Source organism: Chinchilla lanigera, unplaced genomic scaffold (assembly GCF_000276665.1).
Source record: "Chinchilla lanigera isolate Chin_1 unplaced genomic scaffold, ChiLan1.0 scaffold00023, whole genome shotgun sequence".
NCBI classification, from domain to species: domain Eukaryota; kingdom Metazoa; phylum Chordata; class Mammalia; order Rodentia; family Chinchillidae; genus Chinchilla; species Chinchilla lanigera.
Genome location: NW_004955424.1, coordinates 11,425,805 through 11,447,780, shown reverse-complemented (window position 1 = coordinate 11,447,780; position 21,976 = coordinate 11,425,805). Strand labels below are relative to the sequence as shown.

Below are 21,976 nucleotides of genomic sequence, written 5' to 3'. Positions count from 1 at the left end.
CTTGCCCAGCATGTGTGAGGACCTGGATTCAATCCCCTCCCCCCCACACCAAATAAATAAGTAAGCAAACATTAGAAGTAGGTAGTTTTTAAAAAAGTTTTACCTGAACCTGTAAGGGTTAGATAGCGTCTACCTATGTATAATGGTTCTCAAAATTTTTTTTTGAGAAGAGGAGAGCTGAAGGAGTAGGTGCACCTAAGACCACAGTGTAGTACAGCACTGAAGATGGCAGCGGGTGGGAACCCCTAAGGAGTGGGGTAAGTTCTCAGATCTCCTTTCTAGGTTCTCCCAGAACGCCCCTCCTTCTCCAGAAGTTGAAAAGGTTAAAAAGACCTGTGAAGGAAACTTAAGCTCTCCAGGCAGGAGACTGGAGGATTTATAGATTCTCCATTTGGAAATGGACAGGACTCCATCCAATCACTTGCTGTAAGTCCCTCAGTCCACACAACTAGCCCGTCCACATGAATTACAGCTCTGAGCTGTAATGCTAATAAGATGATACTTTATTACTAAAAATAATAGGAATACAGCTCCACTCCAAAATAGGCATCTCCAGAATGCCAGAGACCAAAACAAACAAGAGGAAGTCCAAGGAGACAAAAGCAATAAAGGAAGCCAAAGAAACCATAAAAAACTGTACAATTCACATTTCTAAAGAGACAAGAAAAGCCAGGTGTGGCTATAATCCCAACACTCGGGAGACTGAGGTAGGAGGATCACCCCAAGTTCAAGGCCAGCCTGGGCTACATAGTGAGAACCTATCTCAAAAAAAGAAAAGAAACAAAAGAAAAGACCTTAACAACAAATACAGACTATTTAAACCTGGAACTTCAAAGAATAGAAAAGAACACTTGGAAATTAAAAATATGTTAGAAGAAAAAATTTTAGTAAAAGAGAACATAAAGCTGGAGGAATCTATCAGTTAACAGAAAATAAACCAAAAACATATAAAAAGAAGAGAAGAGGAGTATGACAAGACAAGAAAGCAAAAAGGGAGCCGGGCGTGGTGGCACACGCCTGTAACCCCAGCACTTGGGAGGCTGAGGCAGGAGAATCATTGCGAGTTTGAGACCAGCCTGGGTTACAAAGTGAGCTCAAGGCCAGCCTGAACTGCATAGTGAGACCAGGTCTCAAAAAGACAAAAAAAAAAAAAGAAAGTAAAAAGGATCAATCCAGAAAACCCAAACATCGTAAGTAATAGATGTTCCCAAAGAGATATTGAAAACAAATAAGAAATTACCAAGAAAATAATATAAGGACATCTCCAACAACTGAAGGATTTGAATTTTCTTGCTGAAAAAGTCTGTTTCTGACATCCCAGGAGAAAGGAATTTTAAGAAAATCTATTCGAACTCACATCTGCACGAAGTGTTATAACATCATGGATAAACAGATCTTAAAAGCTGCTGGAAGAACCAAGTCACCTATAAAGAATAAGACACAAGAATTGGCATCAGCTATAGGGGAAGCTGCAAGACAATGGAATTCATGCCTGAAAAAGTGAGAAAAACATCATTCCCAACACAGAATTCCAGTCCTAACCAGCCCTTCAACCAAGTGTGAAAGTAGAATAAGGACCTTTTTTCAGACACAAAATGTCTCAAAACTGTACCTTTCCTGCAGTTTTTCTCAGGAAGGAATTGGAGGATGGACGCCAGCAAGATGAGGAAACATTAGAAAGGAATACAGGATGTGGAAATGAACTTCGCCACACAAGACCGACGAAGCCAAGTGCTTGGGAAAGAGGAGCGATACACCGGTCCAGAGAGGGAGGAGGGCCTCTCAGAGCAGGCTCTGGACATGATGTCATCAAGAAAAAAACCTGGATGTGAAAAATGATCACAGAAAGGATCATCTGAGAGGAAATAAAAAATCTGTCAACAATCAAGGGTCACAGTGGGACTGGGGTGTAGCTCAGTTGTAGACCACTTGCCTAACATGTAATGAGACCCTGGGTTTGATCCCCAGCACGACCAAACAAATAAAAACAAATAAATTGGAAGAATAAAGAGTTGTGGAAAGGACTTGACTATTTATAATTATAATAAATGGAAATAAATGCTAATTTCGCCCCCAAAAAAGTGATATCCGCAGGGTTGGTACGACTGGATTGGCAGGCTTTAATGGCGGGCATCGGTCTTTGTGGTCAACGGTTGTTAAACATTTTGTATGTCACCCTTGCATGTAACTATTCTGGGTGGGGAATGGCAGGTAGAAGACATTTAGGGAGGATGCAACAAGCTTCCTGCCTGATACCCGTTCTCCTTTCTGCTCTGATTTGATTCAGGGCTGCACTGTAGCTGACTAAAAATAAGCACTTCCCCGGGGGCCCTTCTGCTATTTCTAGCTAAAGAGCTCAGAGAAAGAACCTGCGGACAGACTCCCTTCCTAGATAAAGCCTCTCTAGAAGACAGCCCCTTTGCTATTTCTTCTTCTTCCTTCACAGGCAAGGCTTACATATTTAGCAAATAAGAATATAAGTTTGCCCACTTGGATTTGAATTTCAGATAAACAACAAATAACTTTTAATATAAATTATGTCTCATACAATTTGGGGGCATATTTATACTAACAAAATATATTCAGTGATATGTGAAACTCGAATTTAACCGGGTAAGGTATATTTTATCTAGCAACCCTACCCTTGGAGCATAGATGTGACGCCTGGAAGTATAGCAGCCATCTTATGACCATAAGGTTGAAGATCACATGCTAACTACGGGCACAAGGGGCAAAAGAGCTTAAATCCTTAATGCATTCATGCTAATGGTGCTAGATGGTCTATACTTGAACATCTTCTTGTGGAGAACAGTGAAACCACTTACTTGTTTAAACTACTGTGATTAACTTTTGTTACTCAACTGCACTTGAGTCATATGACAAAGAACTCTGGGAAAACACACTGAAATAGTGTAAATAAGACTGTTCTGTTAGTAAGGGGAGAAAGGAGAATGGCTATGGTGGGCATCTAGAAGTATTTACTACATGATCCAACATTTGTTCCCTCTTTTTCTTGCCTGTGCATGGAACCCCATTTTGTTCAAGTAGAGACACAGGCCCTTGATTACTGGAAGTTACCTTCCCCAACCCTAGGCATGAATTGTGATCTGTAGAAAGCATGCTTAGAAATCGGATGATCCTTGCCTTGTCAGTTACTGTAGGAGTTGTCATGTGACCCTATTTTAGCCAATGAGATTTAAGTTGAAGTCCATTGGGTAGGGGTAGAGCTTTCAGAAAAGCTCATTTTCCTGATAAAAATCACAAGCACAGCAAAAATGGCATTTATCCTTTACATGCTTAACCCTTTTTCTGCATAGACCTTGGACATAATGCTTTGAAATGAAACAGGCATTTTCCAAAGACAATGGAAGAGATATGAAGGTCAAAGGCACAAATCAGGATAGAACAAGCATGGGGTCCTGAAAATGTAATTAAGCTCTGGGCTATTTATCTCTGGATTTTAAATTACAGGAGGAAATGTCTACCTTACATATTTAAACTGTTAACCAAGGTTTATGTTACTCTTTAAAAATGAATGAGCTAGATTTTTATGTATAAACATGTCTAAATCTCAAAAACATGAGTTTAAAAAAGCAAGTTGGGGCTGGGGATTTAGCTCAGCAGCAAAGCATCTGCCTGGCAAGCGCAAGGTCATGAGTTCAGTTCCCGGTACCGGAGAAAAACCAAAATAAATAAATAAATAAATAAAAAATAAAAAAGCAAGTTATAAAAAGTTACAAACAAAATCCTATTGTATAGAAAACTTTAAAACACATAAAACCCTACCAGTATTTGTTATTGTTACATTTATAAGTATTTGAAACATAAAATCATGCAGAGGAATTATACATACTAATTTTAGGTTATTTCTGGGAGGGATAAGATTTAATGCTGATGTCTTAGCTATTATCATGGATATTTTGCATAGATAAACTATAATTATATCATCATTATTAGAAAGGTACAGATAATCGATAGAAAAGTCTAAAAGAATTCCTACTGGTTGTCTGTGGAAAGTAGAACTACAGGGTGTTGGGGAAGACTAAATAGTGTTCCATTGCTTTTTTATCATACTCCTATATATATTAAGTGGCTTTTAAATTATAGTTATATGTTACATTTATTTTAAACATTTTAAGGTACATATCTTAATGACATGTGTTCCCATTTTATATGATAATTACATACCTGAAAATTTAAGGTTAAATCTGTTTGTTCCAAGAGAAACATGTTTTAAAAATGTAGCAGAACTAAGCCAAGACTGGCAGTGCATGCCTGTAATACCAGTACTCGGGAGGCTGAGGCAGTAGGATCACCATCAGTTTGAGACCTGCTTGGGCTATATAACGAGTTCAAGGCCAGCCTGAATTATATAGCAAAACCTTCTCTCAAAAACAAAACAAAACAAAACAAACAGACAAACAAAAAAAGTAGCAGAACTATAAAACAAAGAACCCTATAAGACAGTGGTCTTCACAAAACCCAAACTGCATGGGAAATACTTTAAAGAATCAACAACTGGGATCTCATCTTATTAAAAAGCTTTTGTGTATCAAAAGAAATCACCAAGACGGTAAAAAGACAACCCACAGAGTGGAAGAAAATTTTAGCCAATTGTCCCTCAGATAAAGGACTTATATCTAGAACATATAAAGAATTGTAAAACCTCAGACCTCCCAAATTCAAAGACCCAATCCAAAAATGAGCATCTGAGAGGAATACACACTACTGAAGAAATACAAATGGCAAATAAATACATGAAAAAATATTCAGCATCATAGGTTATTCAAGAGATATAAATTAAAACGACACTGAGATTCCATTTCACTTTGGAAACAATGGCTGCCATCCAGAAATCAACCAATAACAAGTGCTGCTGGGGCTGTGAGGAAAAAGGAACCCTTCCCCACTGTGCAGACTGGTTGTAACCACTGTGGAAATCAGTACGGAGATTCCTCAAAAAGCTAGGACTAGAGGTCCCATTCAACTCAGCTATTCCTCTTCTGGGTATCTTCCCAGAAGAATTAAAAACACCATGCTATAGCGACATATGTGCACTCATGTTTATAGCAGCACAATTCATAATAGTGAAATCTTGGGAACAACCCAAATGCTCATCAGCCAAGGAATGGATAAAAAAGTTTTTTTATACAATGGAGTACTACTCAGCCATAAAGAAGGATAAACTTGAGACTTCTATAGGTACAAGATTGCAGTTTGAGACAATAAGTGAAATAAATCAGACTCACATGTGTAAACATTGTATTGTCTCCCTGCTGTGAGAAATTGAAAGAGTAAATAAGGTCTAAAATGTACAATAGATATTGTGAAATAGGAAGCAGTTTAAAAGGAAAAAGGAACTAGGATGGGGGAAAGGGAAAAGGAAGGAAGGGAAAAGGGAGAAAAAATGCAAGTTACATATGACTATGAATGTCTCTTGGTTCATAGAAAAGGAAGATTTGTGCTAATATTGGTTGGAGAATTCTTTATGTCCATATCTTGTACTCTGAGTAACTGCTTTAAAGATAACAACATGCAATGTATTAACTATTGTTGTTCTCCTATTATCCTGTTATAAAATTTTGTTTTACCTTTTCTCCATAAAAAAAGACAGTGGTCTTCAAACTTAGTGTGCGTCAGTCACTTGGGGGTTTGTTAAAATGGGGATTGCTGGGGTTAGAGGTGTAGCTCAGTGGTAGAGCACTTGCCTAGCCTGTGCAAAGGCCTGGGTTCAATCTTCAGCATCTCAAAAAAGAAAAAGATTGCTGCCACTCCCCAGGTTTGGCTTCAGTAGATCTGGGGTGCCGCCCGGGAATATGCATTTCCAAGTTGATGCAGTGGCTGCTGATCCAGGGACTATACTTACACGCTGCTAAGGTTTAAATTTAATTTAATTTAATTTTTTAAAATTTACTTTTGTGGTTCTGGAGATTGAGCCCAGGACCTTCACATTGAGCTCTTTTTTAAAATTTTTAGTTTTGAGACAGGATCTTCCTAACTCACTGAGTTGCCCAAGCTGGGCTCAAATTTTCAATCCTCCTGCCTCAGCTTCCCAGGGGCTAAAACTATTCCCTGGGTAAACTGCTATTTTAAGGAAATAACTCCCAAGATATGTTTTCTGTTCAACTGGGTCAGCTGGTGGTTTTTTGAAAGTCAGTCTCCTCCTCCTACGGCATAGTATGAAGAGTACAGAAAAGCGGGGTAACAGGTGCCCTTGCACATACGGGAGCTCCTCCAAATGGGTGAGCGGGCCTGTCTCCCCGTCTCTCCTCCAAACCCAAGCAGGAAAGCCCAACCAAACACTTCCCGTCTCCAGCCACGGAGAGCCCATGTCCAAAGCTGGGCCAATCAGAATTCTCAGGCGTTTCTGCTGGATCCGCCCCAAAGCGCTGTTCACCGCGGCATTGCTAAGCTGCTCAGCTTGGGAGTTGCCGTTGTGCCTGTCACACGGAGCGAACTGTTCAAGAAGAGAAACAGCGTCCTGCTCACACAGAGACTCCCTGAGTCAGGTAATTCTAAAATGGCCTTCTCAATTGCATCGAGCTGTCAGACTTACTTTTTCTCATGTTTGTGCTGACTTTCTAATGTTTGCAATCAAGGTTCCCTGACTTACACAAATGAAATCGTTTCCAGCACGTTTGAAAAATCTGTTATTTCATACTAGGAGTACTAGGGATTCTCAATTTAGAAAACAAACAAAAGTGAATACAAAATGATGACACAGATACAAATACAGATGAGAACATCACAAAACTTTGAAGTATAGACATAATATAGCTCATGTGCAGGTAGATGCGTTCATCCCAGTTCTGGACTAGTTGAGACCATTGCTCCCACACATCCCACCTCCTCCGTGCTGCTTCCCACCTCCGCACAGCTGGGGGAAGCTCCCCGCCCCAGGAGCATGCTGAAGGAGGAGGAGAACTCAGGCTACCTCAGGTCTTCTTCAGAGGAGGCCATCCATCCGAAACTGAGTGTCGGGCATGTGGGAAGTGTTTGCCTTAGCTACCTCGCTGCTCAGCAGCTGCACTGCCCACCATAAAAATCCCTGGCCTCATTTAGGACACAGAATTTCTATCTCCAGCATTTCATATAATGTCTACTAATTGAATACTGGATCCTTTGCTTTCATAATCTCATTTAATCTTCACTATAACTCAGTGAGGCCCATAATTTCCACCCTCATTTACAGATAAGGAAATGGAGACAGAAAGAGTTAAGTAGTTTGTCCCGGGTCACAGAGGCAGCCACGGTAGAGTCAGGTTTCAGACTGGATACTTTCTGATTCCCAAACTCAAGGAAATAAAGAAGGGAGGGAAGGAAGGATAGGAAAGAAAGGAGGCAGGGAGGAAGAGAAGAGAAAGAGAAGTAAAGATAGGAAATGTGGAAAAGTCTGGTATCGGTTTCTCATAACCATCCACTTCCGGGTTCCAGATATGTCTGAGGCCTGGCTGAATTCCTGCACACGAGATCTCTCAACGGCCTTAATAGTAAACTCCTCTTTTCTCTTCAGCTGGGTTCAGGTGACTTGACTTACTTACACCCAAAGAGGACTAGCCAGGACAGTCATCCACTGTAATATGTTGCCAAAGCAACTGTGGCAATAGTCCCTGGCACGTAGCAAATGAAGAACCTGCAAAGGCAGCTTTTTCTACCCCTGGACCCTCTGCTGCTCAGCTAACTCACCATTATTCTCCCATCCACCTTTAGATCATAGATCGCTCTGGTCTTGATCATGGCTCTGTGGTACAGGGTCAGACAAAATCCTCCTCTTCTGTCCTGGGTCATTCAAAGGCTCCTTCCATTTCATCGTCCCTACCACCAGCCTGAAGCTGCATCTGGGATCCCTGAGAATCAAAAATCCTACTGACAAAATTAACACCGAAAGCCATGAAGACTAAGGACCAGCGTGCCTTCCCAGCAAACAGACTTGGGGTTTCCTGCCCAGGCAGACCTCTCGTTCAGTACCGTAAGGAGGGGCTGACACAGCCGGCCCTAAAGGTGCACAGCAAAACTTTGGTGATGAACTCATCTGTCAGTTAAGCACTTATTCCCTCCCACAAGGACACATCAGTTTAACCCAACAAGTCCTTATTGAGTTTCCACTCTTCGATTTTTGCACTAGATGCTGGCATAGTTTAATTATTAGGGAAGAAAGGCAAAGTGTGGCAATAAATCCTCAAGATTAGACACCCATGTCTCTGGAAGAAAACTAGAAAACACCTGCCTCATTTATGTGTTAGCCTTTCAGGAGCTTTTCCTTTTGCCCTCTCTCAGACCATTCGACCTTAATGCCTAAGAACTCTAAACCAGCCAATACGCTGTTTGGTGACTCCCTCGAATAGCCCAAAGTATTTCAGAAAAAGACTTCCCCAGGGGCTCACCTGGGATTGTTTCATGAATTGAACTGACAAGAATAATACTGGATCACACTGAGCTTTAGCAAGCTGAGCTAAAAACCAGGGAACGGCCACCTTTCAACTGGTACCTGTTCATCACCTCAGGGCCTGCAGAGCAAGTGCCCGCATGCTCCAGGGGAGAAAAAAACAAAACGAGCAAACCGGACATCCCTAAACAAACTAGAGTAGCAACACCAGATAGCATAACCCAAACCTAGAAATAAAAGTATGTAATAAAAAGAGGCTCACTATTATCCTGTTTATATCCCAAGGTGTTATATTAATAGATATAATCTATTTCCCATGTTCTTAGGAGAAGAGGCAGATCTCAGGCTTTTCCCATACTTTGCCAGTATTTCAGCCAATCTCACAAATTTGGCAAAGACAACAGAAATTTACATGCTCAGAAGAGAAAGATTCTTAGTTCTATCAGATGAGAACAAAATAGAACTAGTCACCAGGAAGTCAGAGAGGACAAAAGTCTCCTGTGATCTCTGTTAATTTGGAGTGAGGATCTACACCCAAGACTAGTGAGCTCAAGGCACCAGGGTGACAAATACATTATAATTTTTAAAGGAAAGACAGACGCCCAATGCTCATTTGGAGGATTTATCCAGCTTTCCTGGTATTCTCCTCAGTTTGTGTAGAGCTCACTCTTAAATACTGTTTGTACTAGGAAGCACATTTTCTCTTATCTGTATATTTTTCTCTACTCTCTCTGAAGCTTCAGGCTGCAAACTTACCTTCCTGTTCTTAGTGCTGCAAAATTGGATCCAGATCCCGGGAAGGCCACAGCCACTTGCTGGGTTCCTGTTGGGTGGCAGGAAGGGCTGTCTGTGGCTTCCAGGCTGAGCAGTATTTGGGGCACTGGAGATTGACTTCTGGGGCTCAGTGGTGGCCAGCCATGTGACCAGGGTGGGGGAAGGGACACTCCTGCAGGGTCAGGAACGGATGCCTAGTCGGCTGATATATCAGAGTACAGCACAGTCTGATCAGAGCTGGCCACAATCATAGGCAGATGACTTGGCTCGAAATTTCTTCTTGGGTTTTAACTTGGTGATCTTTCTGTGACAGTGGTATGTTCCAGCCTTGATCTTGAAATGTTGGTTTATCTCACTGCACAGTTTCTATCCCAGACTTTTGTGTGTGTGGTGGTGGTGGGTGGTGTGGATTCTTAGAAGGATGCTAAAGCTGGAAGAAAACTCAGAGCAGATCTACCTCTACTCCAAGATTGCCCATTTCATGGTAGGGAAAACCAAGGTCAAGAGAGGGCAGGAGCATTTCCAAGAACCTGTTGTGACTTACTGGGCTGACCCAGTTGGTTCAGAATTACAACTCCATTACATGTTTTCAGCTTCAGGTGGCTAGAAATTTTAAAACTACCGAGATGCCAGCAATATATCCTAGCATATCGCAGGCACCTAAACATCCCGCTGCAGATTAGGGCACAGCTTAGGTATTGTGGCAGTCAGAACTATGGTTAATGCGTTTGTCCAAATATGTGTACTTATGTCTAGGTACCACTATCCCAATCTTCACAGAAAACCCAAGTTAATTTTTTTGGAGGGTTTACATGACAGCAAAGACTGGACACACCTTTGATCCCAAAGTCCTTGAAAAATTGTCTAGACTAGAGCCATGTGGGTAGCTGGGGAGTTCCTACCTGCCCTCCACTCAGAGAGGAGGGCGGCTGGCTGCCTGCTGACAAAAGGGAAGGTGGGAGGAAATGGTAAACGTGTAGAAGAAGAGAGGTGGGCCTTTTCTGGTACATACAGGAGGAGGAAACCCAGAAGAATCTGGGATATGGCACAGGCCTCTTGTACTCTACCAAATTCTCTAAGTACACGAGCTACTCATCTGCTTCTAGGAAGTATGAATGAGGAAGTGGAGAGGAAAGAAGTTTCTAGAAGAAGGAGGGAGATGGTAGAGATGTAGCTGGAGGCAGTCAGGTGGAGGTGGAGGTGTGAGACGCGGATGGTGTGCGGTGTAAATGGAGGTGTGAGATGCAGGTGGGAGTGGAGGTGTGGATGGAAGTGTGAAATCAGGATGGACATTGAGGTGTTGATGGAGGCATGAGTGGAGGTGGAGGTGTGAGTGCAGCCGGAGGTGTGAGGTAGCTTGGAGGTGTAGATAGCATGAGAAGTGTAGATAGAGGCACAAGGTGTAGAAGGAAGTGTCAGGTGTAGACAGAGTGTCTGGCGTGGATGGAGGTGGAGGTACGGATTGAGAAAGTGGAGGCAGCAGGGTGGTGGAGGAAGGAATGAGGAGTCTTTCTAGGTCCTCGAAGAACGTTGTTACTACCCTGCTATTTACCCTGCACGAATGTGACTTCCTGTGAATACACACGTAAGTGGTAGAATTTTGCCGTTAGGAAACTGGGGAACACTGTTCTGTTCCCAGAGCTCCATGACCCTCATGAAATCACTTCACCTCTCTGGGTCCCAGTGTTCTTCGTAGCAGAATTTGCACTGATTCGTTGGTGTTTGTCAGAGGGTAACCTCCAAGGCCTTTACCTTGCCCTATAAAGTAGTGCTTCTGTCTCTTCTGGAACGTTAAGGAAAGGAAGACTCCTCCACCTCCTCACTCATCTTCTCTAGGAGAGGACAAGCAGCCTATGTGCTTAGAAAATTTGATAGAATATAACAGGCCTGCGCCATGATCCAGATTCTTCGGGGTTCCCTCCTCACGAGCCTGACTGCCCCGAGAAAGCCCGCACACCCTCCTGTCCTCCTCCTTCCACAGTCAGCTTCCCAGAGACTCCTGGCTTGCAGGTTAGGGTCTTTCAGCTCTGGGTCAATGCAGTTGATTCCGGGACAAATCGGGAGAACTGACTGTCTATCCTGAACAGTACTCTCCGGTCAGCTCTATCATATATTCATTTTCATTGTTAGCTGCTTGGCTTCTGTATTTTACTCCTCATTTGCTCCCCAGCACAGAGAAGTCCAGTACTAAAGAATGAACGAGAGAACCTGCATGGAGGAGACTGACTCAAGGGTCTCTAAGTCTCCTCCAAGCTGTAGTAGCTTCTGTAAACCTGAGTGGAATTATCTCAACAGCAGAAAGACATTTTAATGAAGCTGGGTCAGATGTTGGGGCTTTTTGTGAACAATTTCCCAATGTCAGGCTTCCGTCTTTCCTGCTGTTCAACCCAGGGAAGGCCTCTAACCTCTAATCTTCAAACATCTGCCGCTTTTCCCCATACACCGGCCCCCCATGGCTTCCTTTACTTCCTCTTCTGGTCTGGGCTTCATGACGAATCCTTTTCTCTCTTCCTTCATTGCTGTTTATAAACTCTTATTTCTGCCCTGCCAGTATCCCGGTCTAACTCTAAGCCCATCCATTATCTTTCTCCTCCTCTTCTAAGCTGGCTCTCATCTCTGGAGAAAGCCAGTCTTCAGTGTGAGAGAACACAGCCATGCAGCCAATACTGAGTTCGAAAGGAGTGTGTGTGTGCGTGCGTGTGTGTGCGTGCGTGTGTGTGTGTGCGTGTGTGTGTTGGAGAGAGGATCAGGTGGGGAGGGAGAGGCCTCATCCCATGATTCCTGTGACCAGTTCTGTTCCCACCCTTCCTCATGGTTTAGTTTTGTGAGCCAAACAACTGACAAGGCCAGGTGTGGTGGGGCATGCTCGTATCTTCGCACTCGAGGAGGCTGAGGTTTGAGGAATGCAAGTTTGAGCCCAACCTGGGCAACTTAATGGGATCCTGTCTCAAAATAAAAAAGGAAAAGGAAAAAAAACTGTTGAGAGAATATCAAGCCATCCCTTTTCTCTCATCTGCCTGCCCTCTGGCCTTCTTCCATTCTACCGCCAGAGGAGGTTGGTTCACCAGCAGGGTTCGGCAGAGGAGTAAATGCTTTGGAGTGCTTTGGACCTTTCCTCACCAGCAGAGCGGGTAACAGCTCAGACTCAAGCGTGGGCGTGGGGGAAAGAAAGCATGGCCACAGTGGTCCTCTGCCAAGGTGTTTTTTCCTCCTGGGGACATTTGACAGTATCTGGAGACATCTTTGTTTCCTACTTTGTTCCCTCCTCCTGGAGGGAGAGTACTGCTGGCCTGTAGTGGGTAGAGCCCAAGGATACTGTTAACATTGTGCAGTGCATAGGAAAGCCCCCACAGCAGAGAATCACCTGGCCCCAGCTGTCAAAAGTGTTATGGTCAAGAAGTCCTGGATTAGCCAGGTGTGGTGGTGCACATCTGCAATCCCAGCACTTGGGAGGCTGAGGCAGGGAGATTGCTGTGAGTTTGAGCCTGAACTACATAGCAAGACCCTATCTCCGAAAGAAAGACAAAGAAATAAAGAAATCCTGGGTTCCTGGATTAGAGCATTCAGGTTCTTATTCAGCAATGATAGATGTTTTAGAGACCAAGGGCCCAAACTGCAACCCAAAACCCATTTATTTATCACAACGTGCCGACACTGCAGTTAAACCCTGGGGCGAGTTAGCTTGCATGCCGACAGAGAGGGCTCTGCGTGTCTGCTGTAGCCTGTGGGCCACAGGTCTGCTACCGTCCTAGGCTCCAGCCCAGCAGGCAAAATAGCACTCAGCATGGGCTCTCTTTACTCACCAGGGCCCTACCAGGAGGGGGTGCCAAAGATGCTTAGCAATTTGTAGCATTTGCCTTCTGGGCCTCCAGTTCCTTTGGAGACCCGGCTGGCTGTCCATCTCTTGGCTACATGCCATCGGAGTTTCACCTGGGTTTAATATCTGGTGGGGTTTAGGCAGTTTTCATAAGGGTCCAGATCTAGGGCAAGTTCCACGAAGACAGAAGAGGCTATCTAGCCTGCAGAGGTTTGCAGGCTTAGGCCCTTGTTAGTGGGACTGGCAGGCTTTTCTAGATCCTTTACCTAGGAGATGATCCCCTCAGGCTGAACAAGATTCACTTCAGTATGTGCAGTGTTGACTTCCAGACTGCTTGTCCCAAGCTTTGGTTGCTGGTACAGTAACTGGCTGCCCCAGATTCTTGTCGGCTTTAGCTGCTTTTGAACCAAATCCAGGATTGACCAGGGAACATACTGTGATGGAGTCAGAACTCCACGGGAAGGCAGAAAAAGATAAGGTATCTTAAAGCTGAGAAAATTTAAGAGGCCACGCTCAGGTTATACTGTGCACGGTGCTCTCCCTTCCTTGTCTCTATTTCTCCCTAATTGCTGCTGTGACCAACGGCCTTAGCTCACTCTGTGTGCCTTGCTATGCCTCTAATACTCCAAGCTCACTTCCACCTCAGGACCTTTGCACTTATTGTTTCCCCAACCTCCAGCAAGACTTGTTCCCATGTCTTCTTGCTTCCTCACAGGCAACATGAGACTAGACCTTTCTTTCCTTTCCTTTCCTGTCCACTATTCAATACACACACACACACACACACACACACACACACACACACACACACATTCTGTATATTGGCTATGTTGCTGTGTTCTCACACTGATTCATGAATTGGGTCCAATATCACCTATCCAAGAATACCTTCCCTGATCAGCACATCTGAAATGTTCTGCTCTGTCCTTAAATCTGCTTTGCTTGTGTACAAAGCATTTCTATCCAAAACCATATTACATATTCATTTGTTTATTGCTATCTGTTCCTTTTTTTTTTTGTCTTTTTGAGACAGGGTCTTGCTGTGCAGTTCAGGCTGGCCTTGAGCTCACTTCGTAGCCCAGGCTGGCCTCGAACTCGCAATGATCTTCCTGCCTCAGCCTCCTGAGTGTTGGGATTACAGGCGTGAGCCACCACACCAGGCCTCAGCCACCACACCAGGCCTCTCATCTGTTCCTGTAATATGACAAGGACTTTGTTCACCAGTATGGGTCTCTGACACCAAGAATAGAGCCTGCCTCATGAACAGTTGCTTCAAACCCTAGCTCTGCAATCGCTGGATCCTTGGACAAATTATTTTGTGTGTTCTGGTTTGGTTTGGCTCAGGGGTTGTTTGTTTGTTTTGCTTTTTGTTTTGCTTCAAGTTCCTCAGCTGAAAAAAAAATGCGGGTAGTAGTCACATCTACTTCTATCTGAATCACGGTACATGAATTCAGGTCAGTGTCTGGCCCACAGGGAATAACTAATAGTATTAACTGGCAACACTAGTGTAACTACCACACTCCAAGAAAACTGCCAACATGTCCATGCTGAGGAGCAGGGAACAGGTGAGCAGCATCTTACCACCTTCCGGGAGTAGAGCTGTCTTTATTGCTTGTCTGGGAACAAATATTCCCTGCAGTCCTCCATCGAGGTTCTAGTCTCTCTCTCTCTGCTCTCTGCTGCCCCCTAGAGGTTTTCAATGAAAGCAGGCAGAGCACCAACTGCGTTAGGGACTCCACAGTTCACTTTCCTGAGACAAAAATAAAGCTTTGCTGGACAACAGTCCTTCTGCTTTAGGAAGCCAGGCCGTCAAGGTGAAAAGCCTGGTCCTTGGAAGATCTGTCACTGGAACCACCGTTTGGCAGACCCTTCTGGGAATCATGAAGGCCGCAGAGGAGCTGCTGGTACCTGGAAACCCATCTCAGGTGTGCCCTCCGATGGGCCCAGACCGGGGGGAGCTAGGGCTGGCCCCTTTGCGTTCCTCCTCCAGGCTGTGCTTTCTGAGCTGCGGACGGCGTTGCGCTCACCTTGCCCAACCTTTGCCCCTCTGGAAAGCTGCTCCTCACTTCCTGTCGAAGCATATGTCACCTTGTAGGACGAGGAATCTTCATACTATCAGCCCAAAGTGGGAGGACTGTGAAAAGCCCCCCATCTGCAAGCATCTGGGGGGCGGGTCATTAATGAGAATCTAATGAACACTGCTTTAAAAATATGGGGGAAACGATTTCTTTTTCTTTGTCTTTTTTGAGACAGGGTCTCGCTATGCAGTTCAGGCTGGGCTTGAGCTCACTTTGTAGCCCAGGCTGGTCTCGAACTCAAAGGGATCCTTCTGCCTCAGCCTCCTGAGTGCTGTGATCGAAGGTGTGCGCCACACCAGCCAAGATTTCATTTTCAGTAGTGACATGGAAAAACATCTAGAAGTAAATTTGCCTAGAAATGCACGTCTTATATGAGGTTATATGATAAAATTTTGCTAAAGAACACAAAATGAAGTATCATATTCCTCATTGGGAAACCTGGGATGTGTTAAGTATTTTAAAAAATTTTTGTCAAGGTTTCTATTTTTTAAACCTAGATTTTATGTGCCAGTCTTGTGCAAAATTTATGCATGTTTACTATATCCTTAAAAGCCTAAAGTAAGGCATTGCATGTGGACTTAATTTTATAATTTATCACATAAAAAAATAAATTTATGTACATTTCAAATACAATTCCAATGGCATTTTAGATGACAGTGACCAAAAAAATCACAGCTAAAGTATTAGTTTTGGGGGAGGGTGTTCATTTTTGGTTTTTTGAGACAGGGTCTCTCTATGTAGCTCAGGCTGGTCTTGAACCCTCAGCAGTCCTCCTGCCTCAGCCTCCTGAGTGCTGGGATTTCAGGCATGTGCCACCCGCTACCAGCTAAAATATTAGTTTAGAACTTACTGAATTTTTACTCTATGCAAGACTCTGGGCTGAGAGATTTAGAGTGTTTAACTCAGATAATCCTCACAGCAACCCAAGAAGGCCATTATTAATATTCACGAAGAGTAGAGTTGAACAGTAGTTAAGAGCAGGAGATCACATGACTTTGGCCAAGTTACTTAAACTGGGAGATGTGATTCTTATCTGTAACATGGGAATAATAATAGCCATCCCACTGGTTTACATCCAGAATTAAATGTGCTAACATGCATAAAACATCTGAAAGAGTGCTTGGCAAGTGTGAGCACTTAATTGATAGAGACTTTTATTATTCTCGCTCAAGGTGAAGAGACTAAAGCTTAGACAGGATAAAGTAATTTGCCCAAATTCACACAGAAGATAAATGGCTACACTGACCCACAGGATGGGGTTGGAAAGGTTTGCCTACATAAGCTAAGAAATTGTAAAATCTTAACAGTTAATACGAGGAAGCACACTTACAAGGAGACATTGATACATGTCTTGCAAAATAATGTTCTGAAATATGCATTATCAAGTGTCTCCCTCAGCCTGGAAATTCCTTTACCTTTCTACCATCCAAATAGCCAGGCCATTCATACTCATTGTCTCCGGGAGGCTGTGGGAAAATAAGAAGGGGTAAAGGAGCTGGTTAGGGAAATAGGAAAGATCCCTGATCAAGACCTAGAAAACGAAAACGCTCTCCAGAAATCAGGCCATCTCTTCGCTACTGTTCATCCAGCAAGTTCCCTGGGGCAGGTAAAGAGTGGGAGGGAGGCTGAGTCACTGAGGATGGTGGGTCCTGTAGTCCAAGTTCTTGACCCCGTGTTCCCTGGCCCGAGCCCCAGAGAGAGGCGATGTCCCTCATGGATCTGAACACGGCAAGAACCTGTGTCTTACTTCCAAGGGAGAAAAACAAATGGGACTGCATGAAAAGGCCCCAGGCAAGACTGTAGCATAAAGAGGCAGAGACTTGGAGCTCCAGCAGGACCTGCAGGCACCGACAGCAAAGAGCCGGAGGGGATGAGGACGGATGCACCAAGAGTAGGGACCCTGGTCTCTAAGGGTCTAAACCCTGCAGTCCACCCTGCCTCAGCCCCAAGGTGAAGACTGCAATTCTTTCTTGAAATGGAGGCTGAAGACTTTTAGAAATAAACTAGTGTTTTTGCACAGTCACGTTTAGGGCCTAAAACTCGTTTTCTAAAGGATAGACTTTAAAAAAAAGAGTGTTGGGAAATGCATGATTTTAGAAAAATCAGTTCAGAAGATGATTTCTAAATCACTGAAATCATCTAAATCAGTGTATAAAGGCAGCAACTTCATCACCGGTTGGGCTCAGCATGTCATCTCTGCCCTGAAGTTAAACGTGACTGCTCCTTAAGGGTGGGGTTGAACTTGCATTCCGATTTGCCCTGGGCAGCCGCTGTCTGCCCCTCTTTGCTTCATTCTTGGTAGTGCAAAATGGGCTCCAGTTTGGGCAATACATTATGTGGTTGCTTTGTCTAAGAGTTTAAAAATGAAAGTGGTCCTGGGGGTGGCTGACTCTGAGGTAGGCACCATGTGACAGAGCGTTAGGGTGCCAGGCAGGTGTCGCTAGAGCCCAGGGGCCTCCGGAGGGGCCAAGAAACTCAGCTGGGTGATGGGAAAGTCAGGCGAGGAGCAAATGGAGTGGCAGGAGAGAGTCACGATGAGGTCGAGGTGCTGGGTAGAGTTCAGAGAACAGCGGTGGAATCAGAGTAGGATGTTGGAGTTTAATATTCCAGAGATGGAGCAGCTCAGGCTAACACCATGGCCTGAGTTATGACCACAAGAACAGGTAGAAGAAATAGAAACCTGATTCCTGTCTTTGATGCATTCCCTATTCCAAATCAACTAGGTAAATTCCACTTCTGGATACAGACACAAGAGAACGGACAGTCAGGACTCAAGCAGATACTCGTATGGCAAAGTACATAGCAGAACACTTCGTAAAAGGAGGAGAGCAGGTGAAAACAATCCAAATGTTCACTGACAGATGAATGGGCAAACAAAATGTGATAGATATGTACAGAGGAATTCAGCCTTATAAAGGAGTGAAATTCTGGCACATTCTATACCTGGATGAACCTTGAGGACATTATGAAATAAGCCAGTTGCAAAAGGACAAAGGCCATATGATTGATTCCACTTACACAAGGTACCTAGAATAGTCAGACTCATAGAGACAGAAAATCAATTACTAGTGTTTCAGGGAATGGCAAACGGGGAGTTAGTGCTAATGGGTGTAGAGTTTTAGTTGGTGATGATAAAAAAGTTCTAGAGGAGAATAATGGTGATGGTTATTATGAAGGTACCAAATGCCACTGGATTGTACACTTCAAAAGGCTTGAGATGGAGCTAGGCATGATGACTCACAATTTTAGTCCTAGCTACTTATGAGGCTAAGGCAGGAAGGTCAGAAGTTCAAGGCCAACCTGGGCAGATTAAAGAGACCTTGTCTCAACACTACAAAAAGGGGTAGGAGATGGCTGAGATGTGGCTCACTCCTCATACTAAAAAAAAAAGGTTAAAATATTAAACTTATGTTGTGCTTATTTGGCTACAAAAAATAATTTCAATAATAAAATATTTCTTTATGACTTTGATTAGGGTTATGTTAAAAGTAAAGGTTAATTAAAGGAACTATTGAATCACAACAAAGAACAGTCCTACCCAAAATGACTCTTAAAAAAAAAAAGGACTCTTGGTCTCATTTTCTATGCCAGGCAGATCTGGTTGGTTCTGCTGGCTGGCTTTTTGGGGGTTGAAACCAGGGAAGGAAGCAGCTTCACCCAAGCCAGGGGAAAGAAAGGAAAGGAAGCAATGACAGTTGGGGAAAAAGAAAAATTCACAGCTCATCACGAGGCTTTCTCCTTGAGGGAGAAGGTAAGTGGAGGAGGGATCTGATGAGGGTGGAAAAGATTGGCCTTCAGGGGTCTCACAAAGGGGTTACACAGGGAACCCGCAAGAGAATCACTACATTTCACTGAGGATCCTGGTGTGGTGGAAGATCACAAGTATTTAGAGAGAATTTTCCTCTTACCTCTTCTGACTCCCCAGGTAATAACCCTGAGGGGAGTGGAAACCCCTCCCCATCATCTAAATGAGTGAGAAACAGTAGAAGACAAACATTCTCCAGCAGGACCATCCAACATAGACTTCCCTCCTTTCATTGCACCAAACTGCGGTTAGGACAAGGCCTCGATGCCCTATCAAGATTGAAGCTTGGATTATTACAAGGGACTGGGCATTATAATCCTTCAAATGAGACTGTAACCAAGGATTGCCAGAACAATCATATGACTTGTCTACATTTTCATTAAGGGACAAAGCAAGACGAGGCCCCTCAGAATACACTTACAAGAGCAGTGAGAGGCAAAAATCAAATTGCTTTCTAATTTTACCTTATGAGCTATGCTTGTCTAATGGAATAGTTTCACAATATTATCTTCATTTGATAAGTAATATGCAATATCTTGCCTCCCTCACTAGACTGCGGAAGGCGGAGCCCATGTTTTCTTTATCCTCATATGGTTCCCAAAGGCTAGGAAATTTCCCTGCATGTACACGGTAGGCGCTGCCATGGCTAGTGGCTGCTCTCCAAGAGGGATTACCTGCCGGGCGTGGTGGTGCACACCTGTAATCCCAGCACTCGGGAGGCTGAGGCAGGAGGATCATTGCGAGTTCAAGTCCAGCCTGGGCTACCAAGTGAGTTCAAGGCCAGCCTGGACTGCATAGTGAAACCCTGTCTCAAAAAACAAAAACAAAATTTAAAAATAAATAAATAAAGAGGGATTACCCTACCTTAGGCAGACCCTTGCCATTACTATGCCCATGCCTAAACCAGTACAGGTAGGTAATAAGTCCTGGTTGAGTTGAATTAACTTTTCCTAAAGACAGAGTCTGTGTTCTTTCTTTCTTTCTTTTTTGGGGGAGGGAACAGGGAATCAAACTCAGGACCTTGCACTTGCCAGGCAGGTGCTGTACCACTGAGCTATCTCCCCGGCCCCTCTGTGTTCTTTAAAGTCTGATGATGGCAGACTTCTGGTTGCAGACTAGGGTGAGATGGGGTGGAAATGAATGTGGAGGGACGTTTTTCTGGGTCAGTTAGGGCTTCTCCTGTTTGGGAATGAGAGTGGGGCTCAGCCCAGCTCAGCTTATATCCGACGGTGCCAGAAGTGAGCAATACAGTGAACTATTGGGCCTACAACCAAGCTAAATCCATTTTTGAGTAAGAGAATCCTAAGGGGCTCTTAATCTTATAAAATTATCCAAAGTATGTGTTTTTGAGATAACAACTTAGCAAAAGCAGCACAGAGCTTCCCTCTTACGGTAGGGAGATTGGTCTCAAGTAGCTCAGGAAACAAACTTCTCTACAGATTAAGGCTGAGGAAGGCAGCTCCAGACCAGCTGATTCTGGTTTGCAGAATGGTAACATTGGAGAACACACTCTACCATCCATTTCTCATGATGTCACTTGTGCAAAAGAACCTCCTTTATTGGCAAGGCCACCTTCCTTGCCTATAGTGTCATGGAGGTAAAAGTGATGTTTAAATGTCTCTATTACTAAGTGCTTAGCTACTGCCTCTCTGAAAAGATAAATTTAACTGGAGCAGGGAGGGACAGGCATTCAGTCGGGCAAGAAGCCGCTTACTGAACACCAGTGGTGAACAGGGAAAGATCATTCTCCTCAAACTGGCCCACTCCACAGAAGTGTGGAGGCAGGGAACGAGCATAGCAGGTTGATCTCCAGGGTACTCCTGGGAGCATCCGTCAGCTCATGAGCTCACAGCGGAGTTCCAATCCCAAGATGCCTGCTTAGAGAAAGATTAAGATACTCTGTTTCAGGGACAGAAGCCCACAAAGTGAAGGGCACTGAGTGTCTGAGCCAGAATATCTTTTTTGTTTTAGATAAGGTTTTTCTAAGGTTCAGGCTGGTCTTGAACTCACTAAGCAGCCCAGGCTGGCCTCAAACTTGCAGCGATCCACCTGCTTCAGCCTCCCCAGTGCTGGGATTGCAGGCGTGCACTACCATATCCGGCTAAGCCAGAATAGCATCAAAAGCTGTGTGACTCTTTGGAAAGTCAACTGATCTCCAGGAGTCCTGAATGCATAAAAATAATATAGGCCTCTACTTCCATAGAGAGAAGGAAGTGAACTAGTTCCTTGGACCTCATGTATTTCCTCCTTCTCATTCCCTGAAGGCCCAAGAAGCAGATGCTTGACAAAATGATGCCTTCTTTGGGCCAGAAAGTTAATTGAAGTAAAGGTTTTTTTTTTTTTTACAAGGTTTATCTTTTCTGTACTCCTACAGAAGATGCTGTAAATAACCCTTATTAAACTGGAAAAAGCATGCAATAGGCACAAGGTTGACCATTCAAGAGCATGGGACTTAAGAAAAGAGTTAGGCCTCTGTGCAGAAAATATATCTACACGTAGGGCTCAGCCCCTCACTACAGAAGTCTGACATTGCACTGATATGCACACACACACACACACACACACACACACACACACACCCTCTCCAAAGGGGTAGGGGGCAGGAACACAAAACAGCAACACTCCACAGGACTACTGCATTATTCTATTATTGCCCTAGTTATAGACTAATTTAAGCCATCTGATTGCCCCATATCTGTGTCCTCTAAGTCTTCCACAGCGTTTAGCAGAAAGCAATAAAATTCTCACCTGACCTTGGATGGACTGGGGATTCCTGCCTGTACTACTCGGTTTGCTTTCACTTCCGTCCCCAAATCAGAGCCTACAACCAGGCTGCAACTCCACATAATTTTAAATCCACTCTACTCACCCCTAGTGCAGTGACCTGTGGTTCCCAGGCCCTTGAATCCAATCCCTTTAGGGTGGGCCTTGCAGTTAGAACCCACCCACCTCTTCTTTTTTCTACCTCCGTTATTAACATAGCACCTCCTCTCTGGTCTCATCAACCACTTTTTAATCAAAAAGTCTTTGTCTATTCATAGATGCTGTAAAAGTAACATTTGTTTTATGTTCTTTAATCTAAAGCCTGAGCCTTCAAAGGTTCCCACTGGTTTATC

At 44.0% G+C, this 21,976-nt stretch overlaps 1 protein-coding gene across 4 annotated transcripts in view; it reads right to left on the bottom strand.

The window, feature by feature from the left end:
* The window catches only part of Slc4a5 (solute carrier family 4 (sodium bicarbonate cotransporter), member 5), a 111,122-nt gene extending 89,361 nt beyond the window's left edge, over nucleotides 1–21,761 (bottom strand). For 2 of the 4 annotated variants that reach the window (XM_005385521.2, XM_005385522.2), the window contains exon 1: nucleotides 21,730–21,761. The gene's annotated coding sequence lies outside the window, so the exon portion shown is untranslated. The remainder of the gene's footprint in view (nucleotides 1–21,729) is intronic. The other 2 variants (XM_005385520.2, XM_013514621.1) reach the window with 2 other exon arrangements.
* Between the last annotated feature and the right edge of the window lie 215 nt (nucleotides 21,762–21,976).